The sequence below is a fragment of the Pan paniscus genome, chromosome 12 (assembly GCF_029289425.2).
Source record: "Pan paniscus chromosome 12, NHGRI_mPanPan1-v2.0_pri, whole genome shotgun sequence".
NCBI classification, from domain to species: domain Eukaryota; kingdom Metazoa; phylum Chordata; class Mammalia; order Primates; family Hominidae; genus Pan; species Pan paniscus.
The window spans coordinates 2,746,559-2,756,736 of record NC_073261.2 but is presented as its reverse complement, the minus strand read 5'-3'; positions in this window follow the sequence as shown (position 1 = coordinate 2,756,736).

Below are 10,178 nucleotides of genomic sequence, written 5' to 3'. Positions count from 1 at the left end.
AGATAGCGGTGTAGATATTTCCAAATTTTCACAGATTGCGGCGTACATATTTCCATCTTTACACAGATAGCGGGTTACAAATTTCCATGTTTACACAGACAGCTGTGTAGATATTTCCATGTTTTCACAGATAGTGTTGTAGATATTTCCATGTTTATACAGATAACGGTGTAGATATTTCCATGTTTATAAAGATAGCGTTGTAGATATTTCCATGTTTATAGAGATAGCGGTGGAGGTATTTCCATGAATATACTGATAGCGATGTAGATATTTCCATGTTTATACAGATAGTGGTGTAGATATTTCCCTGTTTATACAGATTTCGTTGTAGATATTTCCATGTTTATACAGTTAGGGTGGTAGATATTTCCATGTTTATACAGATTGTGGTGTAGGTATTTCCATGTTTATAGAGATAGCGGTGTAGATATTTCCATGTTTATACAGATGGCTTTGCAGATATTTCCATGTTTATACAGACGAAGGTGTAGATATGTCCCTATTTATACTGATGACTGAGTAGATATTTTCATGTATTTGCAGATGGCGTTGTAGATATTTCCATGTTTATACAGATAGCAGTGTGGCTATTTCCACGTTCATTCAGATAGCAGTGTAGATATTTCCATGTTTATAGAGATGGCTTTGTAGATATTTCCATGTTTATACAGATGGCGTTGTAGATATTTCCATGTTTATACAGATATCGGTGTGGCTATTTCCACGTTCATACAGATAGCAGTGTAGATATTTCCATGTTTATAGAGATGGCTTTGTAGATATTTCCATGTTTATACATATGGCAGTGTAGATATTTCCATGTTTATACAGATGGCGGGGTAGATATTTCCATGTTTATGCAGATGGCGGTGCCGATATTTCCATGTTTATACAGATAGCGGTGTAGGTATTTCCATGTTTGTACAGATAGCGGTGGAGATATTTCCATGTTTATACAGATAGCGGTGGAGATATTTCAATGTTTATACAGATGGCAGTGTAGATATTTCCAAGTTTATACAGATAGCGGTGTAGATATTTCCATGTTTATACAGACTGCGGTGTAGATATTTCCATGTTTATACAGATGACTGTGTAGATATTTCAACGTTTATACAGATGGCGGTTTAAATATTTCCATATTTATAGAGAGAGCCGTGTAGATATTTCCATGTTCATGCAGATGGCGGTGAAGACATTTCCATGTTTATAGAGGTGGCAGTGTAGATATTTCTATGTTTATAGAGATATCGGTGTAGATAATTCCATGTTTATAGAGATGGCGGTGTAGGTATTTCTATGTTTATAGAGATAGTGGTGTAGATATTTCCATGTTTATACAGATAGCGGTGTAGATATTTCCATGTTTATACAGATAGCGGTGTTGGTATTTCCATGTTTATAGAGATAGTGGTGTTGATATTTCCATGTTTATACAGCTGACGGTGCAGAAAGTCTCATCTGTATACAGATGGCAGTGTAGATATCTCCATGTTTATACAGATAGTGGTGTAGATATTTCCATTTTTAACCAGATGGCGGTGTAGATAGTTCCATGTTTATGGAGATGGCGGTGTAGATATTTTCATGTTTATAGAGATGGAGGTGTAGATATTTCCACGTTTATACAGATAGCAATGTAGATATTTCCATGTTTATACAGATAGCGGTGTAGATATTTCCATGGTCAGAAAGATAGCGTTGTAGATATTTCCATGTTTACAGAGATAGCGGTGGAGATATTTCAATGTTTATACAGATAGCGATGTACATATTTCCATGTTTATACAGATAGCGATGTATATATTTCCAAGTTTATACAGATAGCGGTGTAGATATTTCCATGTTTATACAGATACTGGTGTAGATATTTCCATGTTTATACAGATTGTGGTGTAGGTATTCACATGTTTATAGAAGTAGCGGTGAAGGCATTTCCATGTTTATAGAGAAAGCGGTGTGGATATTTCCATGTTTATGCAGATGGCGCTGCAGATATTTCCATGTTTATACAGATAACGGTGTAGATATTTCCATGTTTATACAGATGACTGTGTAGTTATTTCCACGTTTATACAGATGTCGGTGTAGATATTTCCATGTTTATAGAGATAGACATGTAGATATTTCCATGTTTATACAGATAGCGGTGTAGACATTTCCATGTTTATAGAGATGGCGTTGTAGATATTTCCATATTTATACAGATAGCGGTGTAGATATTTCCGTGTTTATACAGATAGCAGTATAGATATTTCCATGTTCATACAGATAGCAGTGTAGGTATTTCCATGCTTATACAGATCGTGCTGTAGATATTTCCATGTTTATACAGATAGCGGTGTAGATATTTCAAAATTTATACAGATACCGGTGTAGATAATTCCATGTTTACAGAGATAGCGGTGTAGATATTTCCAAATTTTCACAGATTGCGGCGTACATATTTCCATCTTTACACAGATAGCGGGTTACAAATTTCCATGTTTACACAGACAGCTGTGTAGATATTTCCATGTTTTCACAGATAGTGTTGTAGATATTTCCATGTTTATACAGATAACGGTGTAGATATTTCCATGTTTATAAAGATAGCGTTGTAGATATTTCCATGTTTATAGAGATAGCGGTGGAGGTATTTCCATGAATATACTGATAGCGATGTAGATATTTCCATGTTTATACAGATAGTGGTGTAGATATTTCCCTGTTTATACAGATTTCGTTGTAGATATTTCCATGTTTATACCGTTAGGGTGGTAGATATTTCCATGTTTATACAGATTGTGGTGTAGGTATTTCCATGTTTATAGTGATAGCGGTGTAGATATTTCCATGTTTATACAGATGGCTTTGCAGATATTTCCATGTTTATACAGACGAAGGTGTAGATATTTCCCTATTTATACTGATGACTGAGTAGATATTTTCATGTATTTGCAGATGGCGTTGTAGATATTTCCATGTTTATACAGATAGCGGTGTGGCTATTTCCACGTTCATTCAGATAGCAGTGTAGATATTTCCATGTTTATAGATATGGCTTTGTAGATATTTCCATGTTTATACAGATGGCGTTGTAGATATTTCCATGTTTATACAGATATCGGTGTGGCTATTTCCACGTTCATACAGATAGCAGTGTAGATATTTCCATGTTTATAGAGATGGCTTTGTAGATATTTCCATGTTTATACATATGGCAGTGTAGATATTTCCATGTTTATATAGATGGCGGGGTAGATATTTCCATGTTTATGCAGATGGCGGTGCCGATATTTCCATGTTTATACAGATAGCGGTGTAGGTATTTCCATGTTTGTACAGATAGCGGTGGAGATATTTCCATGTTTATACAGATAGCGGTGGAGATATTTCAATGCTTATACAGATGGCAGTGTGGATATTTCCAAGTTTATACAGATAGCGGTGTAGATATTTCCATGTTTATACAGACTGCGGTGTAGATATTTCCATGTTTATACAGATGACTGTGTAGATATTTCAACGTTTATACAGATGGCGGTTTAAATATTTCCATATTTATAGAGAGAGCCGTGTAGATATTTCCATGTTCATGCAGATGGCGGTGAAGACATTTCCATGTTTATAGAGGTGGCAGTGTAGATATTTCTATGTTTATAGAGATATCGGTGTAGATAATTCCATGTTTATAGAGATGGCGGTGTAGGTATTTCCATGTTTATAGAGATAGTGGTGTAGATATTTCCATGTTTATACAGATAGCGGTGTAGATATTTCCATGTTTATACAGATAGCGGTGTTGGTATTTCCATGTTTATAGAGATAGTGGTGTAGATATTTCCATGTTTATACAGCTGACGGTGTAGAAAGTCGCATCTGTATACAGATGGCATTGTTGATATCTCCATGTTTATACAGATAGTGGTGTAGATATTTCCATTTTTAACCAGATGGCGGTGTAGATAGTTCCATGTTTATGGAGATGGCGGTGTAGATATTTTCATGTTTATAGAGATGGAGGTGTAGATATTTCCACGTTTATACAGATAGCAATGTAGATATTTCCATGTTTATACAGATAGCGGTGTAGATATTTCCATGGTCAGAAAGATAGCGTTGTAGATATTTCCATGTTTACAGAGATAGCGGTGGAGATATTTCAATGTTTATACAGATAGCGATGTACATATTTCCATGTTTATACAGATAGCGATGTATATATTTCCAAGTTTATACAGATAGCGGTGTAGATATTTCCATGTTTATACAGATACTGGTGTAGATATTTCCATGTTTATACAGATTGTGGTGTAGGTATTCACATGTTTATAGAGGTAGCGGTGAAGGCATTTCCATGTTTATAGAGAAAGCGGTGTGGATATTTCCATATTTATGCAGATGGCGGTGCAGATATTTCCATGTTTATACAGATAACGGTGTAGATATTTCCATGTTTATACAGATGACTGTGTAGTTATTTCCACGTTTATACAGATGTCGGTGTAGATATTTCCATGTTTATAGAGATAGCCATGTGGATATTTCCATGTTTATACAGATAGCGGTGTAGACATTTCCATGTTTATAGAGATGGCGTTGTAGATATTTCCATATTTATACAGATAGCGGTGTAGATATTTCCGTGTTTATACAGATAGCAGTATAGATATTTCCATGTTCATACAGATAGCGGTGTAGATATTTCCATGCTTATACAGATCGTGCTGTAGATATTTCCATGTTTATACAGATAGCGGTGTAGATATTTCCAAATTTATACAGATAGCGGTGTAGATAATTCCATGTTTACAGAGATAGCGGTGTAGATATTTCCAAATTTTCACAGATTGCGGCGTACATATTTCCATCTTTACACAGATAGCGGGTTACAAATTTCCATGTTTACACAGACAGCTGTGTAGATATTTCCATGTTTTCACAGATAGTGTTGTAGTTATTTCCATGTTTATACAGATAACGGTGTAGATATTTCCATGTTTATAAAGATAGCGTTGTAGATAATTCCATGTTTATAGAGATAGCGGTGGAGGTATTTCCATGAATATACTGATAGCGATGTAGATATTTCCATGTTTATACAGATAGTGGTGTAGATATTTCCCTGTTTATACAGATTTCGTTGTAGATATTTCCATGTTTATACAGTTAGGGTGGTAGATATTTCCATGTTTATACAGATTGTGGTGTAGGTATTTCCATGTTTATAGAGTTAGCGGTGTAGATATTTCCATGTTTATAGAGATAGCGGTGGAGGTATTTCCATGAATATACTGATAGCGATGTAGATATTTCCATGTTTATACAGATAGTGGTGTAGATATTTCCCTGTTTATACAGATTTCGTTGTAGATATTTCCATGTTTATACAGTTAGGGTGGTAGATATTTCCATGTTTATACAGATTGTGGTGTAGGTATTTCCATGTTTATAGAGATAGCGGTGTAGATATTTCCATGTTTATACAGATGGCTTTGCAGATATTTCCATGTTTATACAGACGAAGGTGTAGATATGTCCCTATTTATACTGATGACTGAGTAGATATTTTCATGTATTTGCAGATGGCGTTGTAGATATTTCCATGTTTATACAGGTAGCGGTGTGGCTATTTCCACGTTCATTCAGATAGCTGTGTAAATATTTCCATGTTTATAGAGATGGCTTTGTAGATATTTCCATGTTTATACAGATGGCGTTGTAGATATTTCCATGTTTATACAGATATCGGTGTGGCTATTTCCACGTTCATACAGATAGCAGTGTAGATATTTCCATGTTTATAGAGATGGCTTTGTAGATATTTCCATGTTTATACATATGGCAGTGTAGATATTTCCATGTTTATACAGATGGCGGGGTAGATATTTCCATGTTTATGCAGATGGCGGTGCCGATATTTCCATGTTTATACAGATAGCGGTGTAGGTATTTCCATGTTTGTACAGATAGCGGTGGAGATATTTCCATGTTTATACAGATAGCGGTGGAGATATTTCAATGTTTATACAGATGGCAGTGTAGATATTTCCAAGTTTATACAGATAGCGGTGTAGATATTTCCATGTTTATACAGACTGCGGTGTAGATATTTCCATGTTTATACAGATGACTGTGTAGATATTTCAACGTTTATACAGATGGCGGTTTAAATATTTCCATATTTATAGAGAGAGCCGTGTAGATATTTCCATGTTCATGCAGATGGCGGTGAAGACATTTCCATGTTTATAGAGGTGGCAGTGTAGATATTTCTATGTTTATAGAGATATCGGTGTAGATAATTCCATGTTTATAGAGATGGCGGTGTAGGTATTTCTATGTTTATAGAGATAGTGGTGTAGATATTTCCATGTTTATACAGATAGCGGTGTAGATATTTCCATGTTTATACAGATAGCGGTGTTGGTATTTCCATGTTTATAGAGATAGTGGTGATGATATTTCCATGTTTATACAGCTGATGGTGCAGAAAGTCTCATCTGTATACAGATGGCAGTGTAGATATCTCCATGTTTATACAGATAGTGGTGTAGATATTTCCATTTTTAACCAGATGGCGGTGTAGATAGTTCCATGTTTATGGAGATGGCGGTGTAGATATTTTCATGTTTATAGAGATGGAGGTGTAGATATTTCCACGTTTATACAGATAGCAATGTAGATATTTCCATGTTTATACAGATAGCGGTGTAGATATTTCCATGGTCAGAAAGATAGCGTTGTAGATATTTCCATGTTTACAGAGATAGCGGTGGAGATATTTCAATGTTTATACAGATAGCGATGTACATATTTCCATGTTTATACAGATAGCGATGTATATATTTCCAAGTTTATACAGATAGCGGTGTAGATATTTCCATGTTTATACAGATACTGGTGTAGATATTTCCATGTTTATACAGATTGTGGTGTAGGTATTCACATGTTTATAGAAGTAGCGGTGAAGGCATTTCCATGTTTATAGAGAAAGCGGTGTGGATATTTCCATGTTTATGCAGATGGCGCTGCAGATATTTCCATGTTTATACAGATAACGGTGTAGATATTTCCATGTTTATACAGATGACTGTGTAGTTATTTCCACGTTTATACAGATGTCGGTGTAGATATTTCCATGTTTATAGAGATAGACATGTAGATATTTCCATGTTTATACAGATAGCGGTGTAGACATTTCCATGTTTATAGAGATGGCGTTGTAGATATTTCCATATTTATACAGATAGCGGTGTAGATATTTCCGTGTTTATACAGATAGCAGTATAGATATTTCCATGTTCATACAGATAGCAGTGTAGGTATTTCCATGCTTATACAGATCGTGCTGTAGATATTTCCATGTTTATACAGATAGCGGTGTAGATATTTCAAAATTTATACAGATAGCGGTGTAGATAATTCCATGTTTACAGAGATAGCGGTGTAGATATTTCCAAATTTTCACAGATTGCGGCGTACATATTTCCATCTTTACACAGATAGCGGGTTACAAATTTCCATGTTTACACAGACAGCTGTGTAGATATTTCCATGTTTTCACAGATAGTGTTGTAGATATTTCCATGTTTATACAGATAACGGTGTAGATATTTCCATGTTTATAAAGATAGCGTTGTAGATATTTCCATGTTTATAGAGATAGCGGTGGAGGTATTTCCATGAATATACTGATAGCGATGTAGATATTTCCATGTTTATACAGATAGTGGTGTAGATATTTCCCTGTTTATACAGATTTCGTTGTAGATATTTCCATGTTTATACCGTTAGGGTGGTAGATATTTCCATGTTTATACAGATTGTGGTGTAGGTATTTCCATGTTTATAGTGATAGCGGTGTAGATATTTCCATGTTTATACAGATGGCTTTGCAGATATTTCCATGTTTATACAGACGAAGGTGTAGATATTTCCCTATTTATACTGATGACTGTGTAGATATTTTCATGTATTTGCAGATGGCGTTGTAGATATTTCCATGTTTATACAGATAGCGGTGTGGCTATTTCCACGTTCATTCAGATAGCAGTGTAGATATTTCCATGTTTATAGATATGGCTTTGTAGATATTTCCATGTTTATACAGATGGCGTTGTAGATATTTCCATGTTTATACAGATATCGGTGTGGCTATTTCCACGTTCATACAGATAGCAGTGTAGATATTTCCATGTTTATAGAGATGGCTTTGTAGATATTTCCATGTTTATACATATGGCAGTGTAGATATTTCCATGTTTATATAGATGGCGGGGTAGATATTTCCATGTTTATGCAGATGGCGGTGCCGATATTTCCATGTTTATACAGATAGCGGTGTAGGTATTTCCATGTTTGTACAGATAGCGGTGGAGATATTTCCATGTTTATACAGATAGCGGTGGAGATATTTCAATGCTTATACAGATGGCAGTGTGGATATTTCCAAGTTTATACAGATAGCGGTGTAGATATTTCCATGTTTATACAGACTGCGGTGTAGATATTTCCATGTTTATACAGATGACTGTGTAGATATTCCAACGTTTATACAGATGGCGGTTTAAATATTTCCATATTTATAGAGAGAGCCGTGTAGATATTTCCATGTTCATGCAGATGGCGGTGAAGACATTTCCATGTTTATAGAGGTGGCAGTGTAGATATTTCTATGTTTATAGAGATATCGGTGTAGATAATTCCATGTTTATAGAGATGGCGGTGTAGGTATTTCCATGTTTATAGAGATAGTGGTGTAGATATTTCCATGTTTATACAGATAGCGGTGTAGATATTTCCATGTTTATACAGATAGCGGTGTTGGTATTTCCATGTTTATAGAGATAGTGGTGTAGATATTTCCATGTTTATACAGCTGACGGTGTAGAAAGTCGCATCTGTATACAGATGGCATTGTTGATATCTCCATGTTTATACAGATAGTGGTGTAGATATTTCCATTTTTAACCAGATGGCGGTGTAGATAGTTCCATGTTTATGGAGATGGCGGTGTAGATATTTTCATGTTTATAGAGATGGAGGTGTAGATATTTCCACGTTTATACAGATAGCAATGTAGATATTTCCATGTTTATACAGATAGCGGTGTAGATATTTCCATGGTCAGAAAGATAGCGTTGTAGATATTTCCATGTTTACAGAGATAGCGGTGGAGATATTTCAATGTTTATACAGATAGCGATGTACATATTTCCATGTTTATACAGATAGCGATGTATATATTTCCAAGTTTATACAGATAGCGGTGTAGATATTTCCATGTTTATACAGATACTGGTGTAGATATTTCCATGTTTATACAGATTGTGGTGTAGGTATTCACATGTTTATAGAGGTAGCGGTGAAGGCATTTCCATGTTTATAGAGAAAGCGGTGTGGATATTTCCATATTTATGCAGATGGCGGTGCAGATATTTCCATGTTTATACAGATAACGGTGTAGATATTTCCATGTTTATACAGATGACTGTGTAGTTATTTCCACGTTTATACAGATGTCGGTGTAGATATTTCCATGTTTATAGAGATAGCCATGTGGATATTTCCATGTTTATACAGATAGCGGTGTAGACATTTCCATATTTATAGAGATGGCGTTGTAGATATTTCCATATTTATACAGATAGCGGTGTAGATATTTCCGTGTTTATACAGATAGCAGTATAGATATTTCCATGTTCATACAGATAGCGGTGTAGATATTTCCATGCTTATACAGATCGTGCTGTAGATATTTCCATGTTTATACAGATAGCGGTGTAGATATTTCCAAATTTATACAGATAGCGGTGTAGATAATTCCATGTTTACAGAGATAGCGGTGTAGATATTTCCAAATTTTCACAGATTGCGGCGTACATATTTCCATCTTTACACAGATAGCGGGTTACAAATTTCCATGTTTACACAGACAGCTGTGTAGATATTTCCATGTTTTCACAGATAGTGTTGTAGTTATTTCCATGTTTATACAGATAACGGTGTAGATATTTCCATGTTTATAAAGATAGCGTTGTAGATAATTCCATGTTTATAGAGATAGCGGTGGAGGTATTTCCATGAATATACTGATAGCGATGTAGATATTTCCATGTTTATACAGATAGTGGTGTAGATATTTCCCTGTTTATACAGATTTCGTTGTAGATATTTCCATGTTTATACAG